The 16,668-nt window shown below is 43.9% G+C and overlaps 1 protein-coding gene across 11 annotated transcripts in view; it reads left to right on the forward strand.

Moving 5' to 3' along the window:
- Positions 1-16,668, forward strand: part of Rin2 (Ras and Rab interactor 2) — a 216,724-nt gene that overhangs the window by 6,930 nt on the left and 193,126 nt on the right. The window contains 1 exon segment of one of the 11 annotated variants that reach the window (NM_001107786.2): positions 15,932-16,042. The gene's annotated coding sequence lies outside the window, so the exon portion shown is untranslated. 11 annotated transcript variants of the gene reach the window in all.

A 16,668-nucleotide genomic window follows, 5' to 3' on the forward strand; every position in this document is an offset into this window, starting at 1 on the left:
GTGTACACAGTAATATAGATAGGTCTCCTTCAAGGTATCTCAAACTTCAACTATGTTGGAATGTATTTTGCTGTTGGCTTTTCCTAAACAATTAATGGAGTGACTATACACTATACCAATGACGTAAACAAGACAGGAAACCCTCTACAGTTTAATATGGCCCAGTGACTGATTCCCTTACTTAAACTCTGTTTTCATGGAATTCTGAGACTGGAGGCAGAGTCATTTCAAAGAGCAGAACTAAAAAGGGTAGGTTCAGGGTGGGTTCCCAGACCTCTTTTATTCAAAAGTCACGTGACTTTGTACAAAAAAGGGGTAGGGGCGGAAACTTAATTCCATCCCAAGTATCCAGGAAAGATCACAGTGGAAGATTGACAGTGGATGGATTCATTGGTTTTAGTTCAATATCAAGAGGCTCTAGGCAGGAATGGAGTGAGGACCACAAGTAGTGTGGTGCACCGGGGAGGAAGACTTAGTCTGTCAGGTTCTGGTTAACATGCTGGACTCCAGCTGGCCTTGTGAAGTGTGTAGAAAGATAAGGAAGTGGGCCAGGCCTTCTCAGGGTCTTCAGGCCAGGAAGGGAAGTCATAACTTACACATGAGCCATAAACAGAGGGCAGTATTGGGCAACATCATTCCCTGAAGAGTAGATAGACACTATCCTTCTGGGAAATAGTTTCTAGTTTCTGGTTTTGTTTTGTTTTGTTTTGTTTTATTCTTATCATCATCACCACTACCACCACCACCACCACCACCACCACCACCACCACCACCACCACCATCATCACTACTACTACTACTACTACTACTACTACTACTACTACTACTACTACATGGGGAGGAGGTGCAAGGCTATGAAAGAATAGTCTAGTTGAGAGTCCTACACAGATGTGTGGGTGTGTTTGAAATTACACATGAAGAACCCAGCCTTCTTTACCTAGAATAAGTTTATGAAAGTTTCTGTCTTAGACCAGGTTATCGAGAAGTAGGTTCCAAGGTGGGCATGGACTAGGGAACATGCCTATGAACAGAAAGAGCAGGGAGAAAGGGAGCTGGCTGGGAAAGAGGCCTGGCATGGGTGCACGTCTAGCAAACTGCACAGAGGGAAACTTGGGTCTGTGCCATAAGGTTCTGGAAACACTGTAGGCCTAAGAGCAGCCAAGGCAGGGGGGACTTGCTGGAGTACTCATGCATTTGTGTCCGTTAGACTTTGGCTGAGGAGAGCGCCAAGCTCTTGAGCTCTCTTTTGTGTATGGGCAAAGCTAGTCCCATAGCGAGAGGGCCATTCTTCAGCAGAGATGTGCAGGACAGTGACAGAAGGACTCAAGGCCGTGTGGGTTGACCTCTGCATCACCTGCTTGCTGTCCAGGGCATCTGGGCTGACCTCTGACTCAGCTGTAGTAGAGGTCATGTGGGCTGACCATTGCAGCACCTGCCATTACCAAAGTTCTCAGGGTCAAAATGTGGGCTCTGACAACCCTAAGGGGACATAGATAATAGTGAAAAACAGAAAAACTAGATTTTATCCATTGTGGCTACTTTGGAAAGAGAAACAAAGAAGTCCGTCAGTGACTCCACCATCCATCTTCAATCATGATGTAAGATTCAGGTTTAAATAGAATAACAAGAGGTGTGTCTAAGCAGTCCTGGCCAAGGCGTGGTCCCTCCCATCGTTGGCATAGCTTTAGACTCTTTCGTAGTCTGACAAGTAAGAATTGTATGGAATGTCTCCCTGAGAGACGAGTGCCTCCTCCAGCTACGTCTTCTCCCAGTGTGTGAGGTGAGATTCCTGGGCGAGTTCCAGTTTCTTTGGTGTGTTGTTTTCATAGTGGGATAGCTAAAGGGCGGGATATGGGTATCTCTTCTCTTTGAGTATCTTTATTCCTGCAGGATCCTCCCAGAGTTGATGGTGTTTAACTTTAGTCTTGTTTAGTGGGACAGGGTAAGTGGTTACTAATAGTTCCCCTTCTTCATTTCTTCTGACTGTCCATCTGCTTGTGCAAGGAGCAGGACCTTCTTCCTTCCAACTATCTGCCACTATATCAAATAGCCCAAGAGAAGCAACTTACAGGAGAAAAAGGTCGTTTGGGCTTATAACTTCCAAGGTGCCAAGCTATGATTGGTTGGCCCATCATTTAGGCCTGAGTCAAGGCAGTACACACACTCTAAAGCAAACTTCACACTTTGCAAAAGACAGAAAGTGTGTGTGTGTGTGTGTGTGTGTGTGTGTGTGTGTGTGTGTGTGTGTGTGTATTTACTGGGGAAATTGTTCAGACTAAGATACAATTTTATTTCAAAATCTTCATATATTATATTACTTGCCTGATGCCACCAAATAACACACACACACACACACACACACACACACACACACACACACACAGTTTAAAGAATGAAGGGAGGGTTTATTTTGGCTCACAGTTCTGGGGATAATCAGGACAAGGATTAGAAGGTCATCAGAGTTACATTGTATCCATATAGGAAGGAGAAAGAGACCAATGCTAACTTTCAAGAACCTTTCTGGTTTTCATGCTACCCTTGACACATGGAGTAATGACGTTCACCTGCAGGGTTATCATCATTTTACTGACTCCTCTTGCTCAAACACCCTGTTGCCTTCTTGTTGCCTTCTATCCTCTTTGCTCTTGCTTCCCTGAGCAACAGAAATTCATTTAGAGGAACATCCGTCACTCCCATCACTACAGGACCTGCTCCAATTTGCATGTTCCTTTCTCCTTGGATGGCAAGTCCCTTGCCTTCTCCAGCCAGGAAAAATCCCAATTTAATATCATCCTTCTTTATAAAAATCTCTTTTGACTTAACATCCATCTACCGCCTCTTTTCTCCGCTTCATTTCCCACATAGCTCTTCACAGGGAGGTCTGTGTCCAACCAATTCCAGGTCCTCTCTGCACATCCTTTGGAGCTCTGCTTGGAATGAACCTGTCGGGACCACCCATGACTCTTTGCTGTCACTTTTTGATTCTCATCTCATGAAATTTTCTGCTGAGAAACTTAGGTGGGAACCGCTTTCAGCACAGAGCTCTGTGAATGCCAGGGCTGTACAGTACAAAGCTGGCCTTGGACACATGTGAGCTCACACAGCACTTCACATGAGATAGATGTCACCAAGAAGCACTTCGTGATCCCAAGTGGTGGTTTCGACAGCTGGGAGTACTTAGTGCATTGTATGAGCTTGTCTCTCTCCTCGGAGCTTCTGATCCTATGGCCTCATTTCAGAATGCTAACAAATCCAAAATGGCTACCTTATGTGTCTTCTCTATGGCACACAGGGAATAGTTGTATTTTCCCTCTTTCTCAGATCATAGAAATCCAGGCATAGAGAGGTAGAGAAATTTGTTTACTGTTGAAAAGTTTAAGAAATTAGATCTACAGTCCAACTCTTGTCTGTCAAAATGAGGACATAGTGATGGCTGTCCTATCTGTAGACTATCTCTTTATATAAAGAATACTTGAGGCTATCAGAATCTGGAAGAGGAGACAGGAACCCATCCTTCCCTGGCATCTTTAGGGAAGTGTGGCCCTGCTAGAATGTGTTTTCTAACCTATTTCCAGAACTGTCAGGCAATAAACTTCTCCCATTCAGTCTGTGGCCTCTTGCTACATAGCCCTTGTCATTAATGGACAAACAAAGTGGACATTAAACTAGTGACTCATTCCTATACTTGTCTTGATGTTTGGCCCAGGTTAGTGTCCCCTGAGGTGTCACCACTGTACGAACTGGAGCTTCTCTCTGCTGCTGGCTTTGGCTATGCTGGGGGGCAAATGACTGCATCCTTGAGATTAGTAGAATTTTAAAGTTCTTACTAATATGGTGACTCGGGTAATGAGCACTGTCAAATCATATCACAATCCGTGATATTGAAAACAAAAAGTTGCAGTGTTAACATATTATAAAATACTATAAAATGTAATCAGCACCACGGGGGTGGTAGTAACTTATATAGAATTCCTTGTCACCCCCTTCATGTGCCCATGACCAGCCCAATCTGTTGATCTTAGAGGTTTTCTCATTAGAACCCTGAAGTTCATCCCCTGAAATAAGTGCTCTAGGTGGCTGCTAACCAGCTCTCCAGGGCAGGATCTGGAGTTCTCTACATCTAGAAAATGGTAAAGAAAGCCCCAGCATCCTAACAGAGACTGTACAGGTGTGTCATGTCAAGATCAAGGTGAGGATCAATTCTTCTCTTTCTCTACCCCCAAGTATCCAAGCATCAGCCCCTTAAAGCAGGAGAGAGTCTTGGGATTGCTCGAGAGACCAGGATTTTGGAATTGTGTGAGGTGTCCAATCCAACATAGCCCTGATGTCTGTTTCTAAAAACACTCAGATAAGACTGTGGCCTGGGCGTATTTTCTTGTTCTTTGAGTAGTCCATGAAAACATGTTCTTTTGTGCAACTAGAGAAGTGGGGGAAAGATCAAGAGCAAAAGTCACAGAAAAATAGGTAACTTTTTCCCATCAGGAAAAGTCATGGTTCTCCCTTCTCAGTGCAAAGTGAAGGAATCAAAAATATCTATGAAATAGTTCATAGTCTAGAAAAGGAAGAGAAGGAAGTGACACCCGGTTGCTTAACCATCAGACTGCTGTAGAGTACCAACAAGGCTGGGTCAGCTATGTTGAATGGTGAAGAGTGCCCTGAACTTCCACACCTACTGCTCCACACCGAGCAAACCCTTGGGTGATGCCATCGCAGGAAATAGTATTTCAAAGATCTCCCTGCCTGCTGATTGCAGACAGGATTTCAGTGGGGGTGAGAAGGGCCTCAGTAACAAATGGGAGAAGGCTAAGATCACAGGGATGCTAGGTTGTGGGGGAGAAACTGAGATAAAATGTGGCAAATAGTTTGTCAGAGCCATGATAAAGTTGATGTGAGGAATGTGTAAGAGAGAGTGCTGGATTTCTCGTGACCTCCTGTATCAATGAAGGTGCCACAGAACTGTGATATATTTGGTGTGAGGAGTGTGTAAGAGTGAGGTTTGAGTGTTGCTGGATTTCTGGTGACCTCCTGTGTCAATGAAGGTGCCGAGTTGGCAAATCTGGGAAGAAACAATGTGTCAGTAAAGACTCCCATTTTGTATACGTTAGGTTTGATGGCCATAGAAGAACCCAAGGTCAGACGGCGAGGAGGCTTTGTAGAAAGATCTGGAGCTTAACTAGGAGCTTTGGGCTAGAGTGTGTAGTTAGCAGTTTCCATAGAAAGCCAGAGGAGGGTGGTGCTGCCTAAGTTAGGGCATTTTGACTGTCCTAGGGCTAGGAACATGGCAGTGGATGCAGAATTTTTTTTTCCTCAATGTGGCATCCAAAGTTCAGATTCATTGTAGTTCAAAGGTTTGCTGCTGGTTCATCCCTTTTACTGCCTACCTTCCCAGCAAGCAGAGACTGCCTTCTCTTTCTTTCTTTTTAGTCTTCTAGATCATGATTTGTTTATTGTTTTCTTTAGACTTTATTTACTTTATACACATGAGTGTTTTGCCCATGTGGATGTAAGAATGCCACCTACATTCCTAGTACTCTTTGGAGGTGGGAAGAGGGCACTGGGTCCCTTGGAACTGGAGTTACAGAACGTTCTGAGCTGCCACGCGGGTTCTGGGAGGTGAATCTGGATCTTCTGTAAGAACAGCAAGTGTTCCTAACCATTAAGTATCTGTGCTCAGTCTGTAGCCCCAAATACAACCTAGCTTTGAAGTTGATATTTGGAGCATAAGCATCTGGTTATCTATAACAAGGAAGGTTTCTAAGCCTGGCGCAGAGAAGCCTGCCTTCTAATTTGTAACAGAGGACATAACTGGATTTTGATTTTTTTTTTGGTTTGGTTTTTTTGTCTTTTTTTTTTTTGCAAAAGACTATTGGTATTGTGTAGAAGCAAGATCACAATTTGCTTGTCAGAAGAACCACAATGGTGTGTGTGTGTGTCTGTGTCTGTGTCTGTGTGTGTTGGGGAAAGGGGTCAGTCCTGAGTGGGGCAACACCTTATTAAATACTTCCCTTTTAAGATGGATGCTCCTACACCCATTCCACACTGTGAAAACAGAGGTCAGGGGACTAGGGAACTTGTCATGTTAACCAGAGATAACGGGGCCTGGGCCATCCCAGTTCTATCCATTGGCAGAGCTTACATACCTAAGTGCTAAGCCATGGTGTTTCTGGAAGAACGTGGAAGGCCTGTCTCCATCCTTTAGTCCTCAGCTGGTCCTCAGCCTCAGCCTCCTGGGGCTGCCTGGCCTTCCAGCTCTAGCTCCCGTGAAACTTTAGAGAAATACCCAGGAAATTCATTTCTATGGTTTCTCTCTGAAGTAAGTACTTACTAATAGTTTTGCAATGTTTCTGGTGTCTAGAGTCATTTCGCAACATTCTCAGCCCCAGTCTTTTGCCTGAACATCTACTGTTCACGTCTTTTACAGCTAATGGGGTTTTGGACCTGTGTATGATTGCACATTGCACAATTGCAGACACCTACAATCCAAGAATGCTATATGGAAACTTCCGGAAAACATTCATAGGGTTTTTTCACTTGCATATACTTCTGAAATGTCACATGCCTGGCTCTGTCCTACTGAGGACATATATCTACTTTTGTCTAATGTATCTGTGTTGTACTCAATATCTACCATTCAGTCCCCTAAAAGCCTTCTTGGTCATTAGACTAACTGTGGCCTTCTTAGTATATCATCATAGTGTTCTGCATTACAATTAGTCATTGTTGGTAAGCTCTTTCTGTGCCTGATCTATAAATTAACTTTCATTATATAAAGAGGAGATAAGAGTTGTCTTAGCTGTCCCTAGTTCTTATGTCCTAGGTCTGGGAACCCAATTACTTCAAGAGCTATTTTACAAGAGAAAAGCATGTGGCCTTTCTTAGTTGTAAGTGCATGCAGGACCCTTCAGGAGAGAGTAAAGTCCAAAGTAATGAGTGAACAATGGGCAGTTAATGTGTGAAGGAGTGAGTGGAGGAGTGGGTATGTATCTGGATCAGACTGCTAGTTCTAGGGCTAGTGAGACACAAGGGAGAGGGTGTAGGAAATCGGAGTTAGCTCAGGGACTCTTTACGAAGGTTCATTCCATCCATCCCAGCTACAGGCCTATGGTGATCAAGGCTGCCCTCTTGCCTCACATGAGGAAGAAAGAACATGGCTCCCCAAAGATTCTTTTTATGGTTTGCTGTCCATAGGAAAGGACAGGCCAGATGGCCATTTCTGAAGTCACAGCTCCTTGATGATTATTTTAGCTTCAAATAATCAATGTACCCATTTGGCCTTTTTGGAAGCATCAACACTTAACTCCTTCATGTGTAGGAAAACTTCAGACTCTTCAAGGATTTGGTGTTGCCTGTAACTGGTTTCAGGAATTGGCTGGCAGCCTGGGAATGCACCCCCTCTCATATGAGGGAATGCTTGGAGTAGATAAAAGGATGATGAGAAGGGAGCAGGGGTCTTTTGGGAGTTTGTCTATCAGAGAAGGGAAGTTTATTTCTGCCTGGCCTTTGTCTCCATTCTCAGTGGAGGATGGATTGTTGTTTAAAGGGCCTGAGCTCAGTGGGAGAGCACAGGGAGGGGGAGTCCTGCAGATCCCATTCCTGCCCCAGACCTCCCTTTCATTCCTCATCCCACCCGGCCTCTGCTTCCAGCCACTTCCTCTGGTGACCTCTGGAATGAGAGCCTGGAGTCTGAGTCACAGAGGCAATGATGGGGTGGTGGCGGAGGCTAGCCTTAAGTCTCTCTTTTAGAAGAACACGGAGGTCTCTGTATTTTGCACACATTTTCTATCCATCCCAGCACCAGAGATTTTGAAACTCCATACTCCAATTACTGTTAAACCTCATCAAGGGATTTAACAGGCCTTTAAAGTTTATTGATTAAGTATGACCTCATCATTTCAGGTTCTATGAAATAGTATTTAAAGCTACACCTTCAAGTTAACTAGACCTCTTTCTGCAGAGCAGAATAGGCACCGTTACTTTTTCTCAAGCTTTATATTAGTTTCTGGTTAAGAAAACAGAATAAATAGAAGGCTTCATATTCACATGAAACTTTTAATTTTCTGGTATAGTCATTCATTCATTCATTCATTCATTCATTCATTCATTCATTCATTCAAAGGTTGCTATGAATAACCAGACAGAATGCTCAAGTTCTTTCTTTTTGACATTCCCAACTTTATTTTTAATCAAAATTTATACTCCTAGGAGCTAAGGCAACTTACCTGAACTTTGAGAATCTCAGAACATATGACTAGTTAGTTACCTACGGTCTTACTGGGGTGTGATGTCTTTCCACACCTATAGAAAATCCTAGAAAGGCAATACTGTTTCAGAAGCCTCATTTGCAAAGGGGTACAGGGCATGCCTTGGTTTGGGGGCTACCTGAATATCTCTTATTTGTTTGTATTACTGGATGGGAAATTGGAGGAAACCGGGGAAATAAATGTCTCCCTTTCAGGTTCTTAGTCTTGTTAGTAAAAGAACGTATGAATAGACTCAAAAGGAAATTTGAGGGTAATTCCATTAAAGTTTAAAAGAAAATCCCTGTTAGGTTGTTGTCTCAGCAGATGCCCCGAAAGAAGCTAAGGAAGAGGAAGAGAAAAGGCCGTGTTGTTTGAATGAGGCCTGGGGTCAGCCACATGGTGGACCAGCACCCAACTGGAGAGGAGGGGCGCTCTAGAGAAAGAGTGAAGGCCACAGAGTTGTGAAAGCATGCTTGGAGAAGAGATAAAAAGGGACAGAAGGAAGGAAGATGCTTTTCTGAGCAATTCAGGAAAGCAGCAAACTCATGGTGCTGCAAGACCGTGGCTGTGTGTGCTACTGCTCAAGGGGTCGGGAATCCTCAAAGGAAGCGCGTATCGTCTTGTTAAAGGGCTGGTTGTTTGTCCTATCTCTTTAGAATGGTGTAAGGGGGACCAGCCTTCCTGAGGGTGGTCTTTTGGCCAGGCGATTATTAGCCTGCCTGGCTGGATTAATTTCTATGTTTTCAGCAGCTTGAAATGCTAGGTCTCCACCCAGGCCAGAGAAGTAGATTTTTCTCAGTGGGACTCAACCAAGTCCTGGTCACAGTTACTGTGACACTTGGGCAGGAGAGCTGAGTCTTCACATGAAGAACACAAACTTTAACAGGCTTGGTGGTGCACACCTTCAGTCCAACATGTGTGTGTGAGGTTGGGGGAGTAGAAGGTAAAGGTAGGCAGATTTCTGAGTCTGAGGCCAGCCTGGTCTACATAGCAATTCCAGGTAGCAATTCCAAGGCTACATCATGAGACCTGGTCTTTAAAAATACTAATAAAAATAGATACAACTTTAGAAATGCAGAGTGTAAGGCCTTGGGCATTAATATACTCTGTCCATTTGCCTGATTTCCTGTCAGGGCGTTAAACAAGAGAGTTTGGTGCAAACAAGACTCTGAGTTAAAGCTGTGTGAGCAATCACATGGACTAATCTAAGAGGACAAAGATTCTCCAAGTCAAAGAATCACATCACCCAATTTTACAGGAAGGGAAATTTAATCTAAAAACGTCAATCGACATGACCAGCTTCTCTCACGGAGCACCCTTAAGTTTGGTGTGTCTTAGACCATGGAAGGAGCTTAGCCTGCTCAATTCACTAGGGAAGTTCCCACACTGTTTTGTGATGTAAGTGCCTTGTCCCCTACTTTCCAGATGGAAACTTTCCTGTGAACAAAAGCTCCAAGAGCTTGGGTGAACTCCTTCCAGATTGCAAGCATGGGAAATGGATGTGCTAGTAGGGCTGATGGCAGCAAAGGCTGGCTGGGAAGCCCAGTGTGGCCTTCCTGTGACACTTCCTAGCATGGGAGCCTGTGAGTTCTTCTTTTTTTTTTTTTTCCGGAGCTGGGGACCGAACTCAGGGCCTTGTACATGCTAGGCAAGCGCTCTACCACTGAGCTAAATCCCCAACCCCCTGTGAGTTCTTCTTGAGGATGCATTTGCGATTTATTGGACCGCCACCTTTATGCAGAGAAAGCATTTAACCTGTGTACTAAGGTTTATCAAAATATGATATCAATTTATAATTTTATTATTTCCTGTAGAAATAAAGGGGTACTTTATTTTCTTAGTTCGAAGCACACCTATAGAAGACCGGGCAGCAACTAACAATAGTGTTTTCTAAAAATAACATTGAACCTGCATCCATGGATTTTTTGCAACTTTATTATTATTATTATTATTATTATTATTATTATTATTATTATCATGCAAAATAGTGGTCTTTGTTAATAACATTTTCATATTTGTGTCATTGAACTTTGTGTACACTTGCCACAGTTATTAGCCCCGTGCTAAATCTAGATTTTACATAGAGAGAAGATATGTGACATTTATCTTTCACACCCCCTATCTTGTCTCCTGTGTAGATGCCTCCTCTCGTGTACTTCTACTTCTGTGTTACGTATATTTATTTTAAGATTTATTTTCTTTTTGTTTCTATGTATATGTGATGAGGAGCACAGGAGTGTGTATGCCTAGAGGGGTCAGAAGAGTTCTGAGGGCATTGGATCCTGGAGCTGGAGTTATAGGCAGTTGTGAGCCACCCACTGTGAGTACTTGGGATTGAACTCTGGTCACCTGTTTTGGCTGCTCCAGCTGCCAGGGCAGCAGCAGCAGCAGCAGCAGCAGCAGCAGCAGCAGCAGCAGCAGCACGGCCAGTCTTCTTGGCTGCAGGTTTCTTTTCCTTCTTATCAAGCTTCTTGGCTTTTTCACCCACCATATTGCAAGATGCGAAAGAGAACTAAAGCAGTGGCTTCTGGTCTGTAAGCCTCCATTTTGTTTTTCGAGACAAGTTCTCTCACAGGAATCTGGAGTTCACCAATTTGGCGAGGTTGGCTGGCCAAAAGGCCCTAGGAATCTTCACGTTTCTGCTTCCTCAGCAATGGGATCGCAGACACCCGCCTGCATGCCTAGCTCTTCCCTGAGGTGCTGGTGATAAAACCTGGCTCCTCCTGTTACACAAAAACCACTGTGCAGGCTGGGCTATTTCCCAAGTCATGCCTATATGTGTGCATGTGTGCCTGTGCATGTGTACATAATTGTTTGTGTATTTGTGTGTGTGCATCAAATTCCACTGGCTAGAGAAAAGTTATTTGACTTTCTGAGGGCCTGGCTTATTTCATTTAACATGATCTCCAGTTCTGACTGCTTTTCTACAAATGCCGTAATCTCATTGTTCTTTACGAAGCAGGTAAAAGTCCACTGCCTATATGTGAACCACATTTTCCTTTTCCATTCATCCATGGATTAGCAACTAAAATGGTTCTATGTCTTGGCTGGTTTGAATCGTGCTGCAGTTGCCATGGATATATAAGCATTTCTGTGCTATGCTGACTTAGAGGCCTTCGGGTACACACCCAAGATGGATAGCTATATCAAATGGCAGATATAATTTCCATTTTTAGAGGAACAGATATTCGTGTTACTGGAAATTCAAGGTTCCTTTCTGCATTCTTAGACTTATTTGATAAAGGAATTTTACAATGAATTCAGCAAGAAGTTGAGGACTTTTTTTATTAAAGTTTGAAAGAAAACAACCAGGCAGGAGAGCTGTGAACCTTGGCAGCTTTGGGGAGGATGACGAAGGAGAACCAGAAAAGAGTCATGTCCTCTTAAGTACAAGAGCATGTTAGGCACATTGAGCAATGGAGGTCAGCAAGCAACTTGATCATAGGACAGGAGGGGAGCTTCACAGAACCAATGAGAAAGCCCAGCCAGCGTCAGGGAAGACATGCTCAGCTTTTACCCAGAAGCTGAAAAAGATACAGAGAAGGCAGTGCTTGCTCAGTCCCTGAACAAAGGGACATGTGGCTAGAAATAGAGTTTTATTAAGAAAGGGAAACTATTGGAAGCCGTAATGGCTCACACCTTCAATCCCCTAGTGCAGGAAGGAGGCAGAGGCAAGCTAGTGTTCATGAGATCTAGACTGTCTGGTCTATATAATGAGTTCCAAGACAGTCACTTGATGGTAAGACCCAGCTTCAATAAAAGAAGGCGTGTACTCCAGGGAGTATGGTTAGCTGGTGAGCTGAAGGGGAAAACGCCCAAAGAGTTGGGCCACAGGCCGCATAGCCCTTTGTGAGACATTTCTAAGTCACCCACGCCCACTGTTTGTATAGTTCTGGCTTTCCTCACACATGTTCTGTTCCTCAGGTGAGGCCCAGGAGGGAAGGGCTTTCAGTCTTTCTCTGCCAACTGGCTTCTTTTGTATGTTCATCTTAAAGTGTCAGTCTGTAATTCCCATTCTACGTCCCACTCTACGTCAGAGGTTCAGAGTGCACCTCTGAAGGGATTCCAGGTTCTAGGTACAGCGTCGTGGTTCAGGTGTCGCATTAGCATCTTAAGTCTCCACCCAAGTGTGTGCCGTTTATCCTTAGGGCAAATCACAGGTCACCTTCAGACCCTCTGGGCGTTCCTGTCTTCCTGTGGGATACCTGGTTTCTAGGATATGCTGACTTTGGAGCACTTACGCAAGGCTCTCCTGGTCCTCTCTCTCCAGCCTCAGAATTCCTGTACTGACTTCCACAGAGGCAGCACAAGCTTACATTCCCACCAGCGATGCATAAAGTTTTCTCTTTGCCCACAGGCCCATCAGCATTTGTTGTTGTTTTCTGATACACATTCTGACTGGGATAAAATGGAAATTGGAACCTCAAGATAAATGTGATTGCATTTCTCTGATGGCTAAGGATACCGACCATTTATAGTTACTTTTTGGAAACGGTTCGTCAGATTTTTCCATTTATGTTTATATGGTGGTTTTGAGTTTTAATATTTGGAGTTTTGCTTGTTGGTTTTTTGAGTCAGAGTTTCTCCACATAACCCTAGCTGTCATAGAACTCACTGTGTAGACCAGGCTAGCCTCAAACTCACAGAGCTCCATCTGCTTTCACCTTCATCGTGCTAGAATTAGTGGCATGCAGCACTATGCCGCCTATGAATTCTTTATATATTCTACATATTAATCTCCTGTCTGATGTATAGTTGGCAGGCAATCTCTTTACTGATTGTTGCCTTAGCTGTTCAAAAGGTTTTTTGTTTGGTTGGCTGGTTTTTATTTTATTTTGTTTCTCTCTGAGACAAAGTCTCTCTCTGCAGTCCTGGGTATCCTGAAGTTCCTGGACTCCTACAGAGTCCAGGCTGTTTTGAACTCAGAAACCCTCTTGTCTCTAGCTCTGGAGTGCTGGGATTAAAGTCATGCACCACAACATGCTCTTGGCTTTGCCATACAAAAGCCTTTTATTTTCAAGTAATCCCATTGGTCAAATCTTGCTATTACTTTCTAAGCTATTAAAGTACTCAGAAACCCCCTGCCCAGCCCTGTATCTTGCGTTGCCATACTGTGTTTCCCACAATTTCAGCATTTTAGATCTTACGCTAAGCTCTTAGAACCATTTTGAGTTGATTTCTGTGCAGGATTTCTACTTGGGGGCTCTTGTGTATCCACATCAACTGTAGGATTGTTCTGTCTCATGGTACAATGGATGCCATTGGGATTTTTGAAATGTGTTGGCTATGTGCACCGCTCTTGGGAACAGCCCTCTTCACAACACTAACTCTGCTGATTCATGAGTGTAAGAGGGGAGGGGGAGCTCTTCCTTTTTCTAGGTTGTCCCTAATTTTATTTCTTTACTCTTTTACAGTTTTTATCGTGGCATCACTTTACCTCCTTGCATGAGTTTATAACCAGTCATTTTATTTTCATATTTTGTAAATGGCATTTTTCTCTAGGTTTGTTCTCGGTAAGCTCATTATTGGTATGTTGAAAAACTACTGCTTAAAAAAAACTTTATGTGTACGTCTGTATAGTATGCATGCATGTGTGTATGGGGATCAGCATGTTAGTGAGTTCACACATATGCACAGGTGCTCCTGTGTGTGTAGAGGTCAAGGTTAACATACAGGGCGCTTCTTAACAATGCCCTGCCTTATTCTTACGTAGGACTCTCAGTTGAACCTCAGATGTACTGAGAAGCTGGCCAGCTTGTGTAAAAGCACGGGGATTTTCTACGCCCGCCCTTGCTCTAAAATACTGACACGGAGATCTTGTATAGTTATTAACAGTTTCTGGGCACTAAGCCGGCCGGATGCTGATCTACTCTAACCTAACTGTATGCTGGCCTGGCCTAGTTCCCAGCCACTTCCCAGCCGCGTGGATTACCTGCCATCTCAGTCTCCCTCTGGTACCTCCTTCTTTCGAGTCCTCCCCTCCCCCGGTGTAGACAGGGTGGTCATCTCTTTATTAACCCCTCTGAGGATGATGGGGAATAGTTTTACAAAAGACTGAGTCATTCTAGCCAGACATCAACCGTTGGAGACGAGTCTCATCCTGAGAAAGAAGACTCTGGGAGACATGGAAGGTGTTAGGGACACTTGCCTCTGGAGACTTGGTATGTGGAGAAAGTCAACAAAAGAGATAAAATTGAGGATCCTGAAGAAAGCGAAGAGAATCACAACCGAGGACAGACAACCCTGAGAGCAGACCCAGCCAATAAAGAAATGACACGATTCCAACACTAGAGGGCGTACTTGAATCAGGAAACCCTGTCAGCCACCCAAGCACTGCCCTTGCTACACCCAATCTAACTAATGGTCAGAAAAAGAAATGTGGTACAAACCCAGAAAGCAGAAAAACATACCAAGCAGAACTACAGCCTGAGGAAAATAGAGCTTAAGAGTCAAAGCATTTCTCATCATAAATGGCCTTATCATGTCCTGGATGTGTGTGTGAGTGGGTGAGCACACACAAAATCAATCTTTTTTTCCTTTTTCAAGTGAGGTTAGAGAGATAACTCCGTGGTTAAGTGCTCTTCCAGAGGATCCAGGTTTGACTCCCAGCACCCAAGGAGCAGTTCACAACCATCTGTAATTCCAGTTCTAGGGCATCTAAGGTCCTCTTCTGTCCTCTCCAAGTGTCAGACATGCAAGTGGTGCACAGAGAGATGTACAGGCAAAACACTCATACACATAAAATGATGACTATAATAATAATAATAATAATAATAATAATAATAATAATAATAATAGATGTAAAAAGAAAAAATGAGAATGGTTATCTTGCATGTGGGACTTTGCAGTCATTAACCTTGGGCTGTGGGGCAGAGAGTATTTTTTCCAACAGAGTTGAACAGCAACAAACCATTCAGCCTTCAGTGTCCTCCCGGCCACTGGCCCAAAAAAAATGAAAAGTCTTATCTACTCCCCTCAAGCCCGTGTGACTTTGTGTCTCACTTGAACCCACTGGAATGGAAGAGAAATTCTGCCACATTTCTTCTGAAGATAAATCGAAAAGGAAAAGATCAGGCGATGTCCACTCTGCTTTCTGGTTCATTCTTCTTGGATCTGTGAGCTGCATCCTCTAAGCGGTTAGGTTGTTGCAAGGCTACTGTGCTATAAGGAAGCCTAAATTAGCCAGAGAGGCCAGTGGCAAAGTCCAGAGCTACACGGAGAAGTGACCTACTGCTTGCCAGATGCCAGGCCACATCTCCTCTCACCGCCAACCCGACGTCCCAGCTCCAGCTACCATCTGGACACAGCCTCCCCTCATACTCTCAGCCAGAAGTGCTCTGCCAAATTCTTCTAGAATTCCAGACCCTCAGAAACCATGGCAATAAGAAAATGAGTATTGTTTTAAGCCACCGAGTCTTGTGGTTTTATTACACAACAATGGTTAATCAGGACGAATAAATCCTTAAGGAATAACAACAAGTTCCAGAGAAAAACACCAGCTTTACTTAACAACCTTTTATGTTCGTTTTTTTTGTTTTGGACACTTTTTGAAGGAGCTGACAGTACGGAACATGTGTTTTGGGAAAAGAATCATGCCCTTCTTTGACACGACTTATAAACTAACCTTTCCCCTGAAGAAGAATTGAGATATTTTTAGATGACTTCCTTTTCCTTTTGTCTTTCTGGTTCATAGCTGGGAAGGTTTAACTCTCCATTGCTTTTGGCCAAAGCAGACTGTTAGAACCATTTACTTCGTACATAGATAGAACAAAGATGAAAGGGTCTGCAGTCCACTGCAGAGGGTTATGACTGATTTTTTTTTTCCAGACTGGATGTGAGATTTATTACTGAACATTTGGTAGGGTATAGGAGAGCACAGTAGAAGCCGTTGGGGATGCAGGGCCCGCCCCTCGCCCAGGGGACTGCAACTGAGAACATGTTGGACCCCATAGCTTGATGGAACAAGCCACTTCTCAGCTGCCTTATCTTCAGATTCATCTGCATTAAACTTAGTGAAGGCCCGCCTCTTTGAGACATAGATTTTCCAGCAGCTAGGGAAATGGAACTTGGTTCCAGGCGGGGCCTTAGTCATGTGGTCTTTATTATGCAGCTTGGTGCAGACGGACGTGATGACCTGGTGGATATGAACCTTGGCCGCTGTGCCTTGGGGCTTCTCAAAGGCGTGCATACCTGTCTGGAGCCTAGAGTCGGGACAGCGTCGTGATTAGAGCTATGAATAGCTGCCAGGAAATTGTCTCAAAGGTCCCTTGGGAAAACAGGCTGTGTACACCCCCTTGGAGGCTACTGTTTGTAACCTTCGGACACTGGGTCTCCATGGGGTGTTTTGGTTTTTAAGTTAGTGTTGCAACTGAAAGGGAAACTTTATGTTAGTAAGTGTGAAACAAGAGAGAAAACTGTAAGGAAATCA

The sequence above is a fragment of the Rattus norvegicus genome, chromosome 3, assembly GCF_021556685.1.
Source record: "Rattus norvegicus strain SHRSP/BbbUtx chromosome 3, alternate assembly SHRSP_T2T, whole genome shotgun sequence".
In the NCBI taxonomy this organism is placed as follows: Eukaryota; Metazoa; Chordata; class Mammalia; order Rodentia; family Muridae; genus Rattus; species Rattus norvegicus.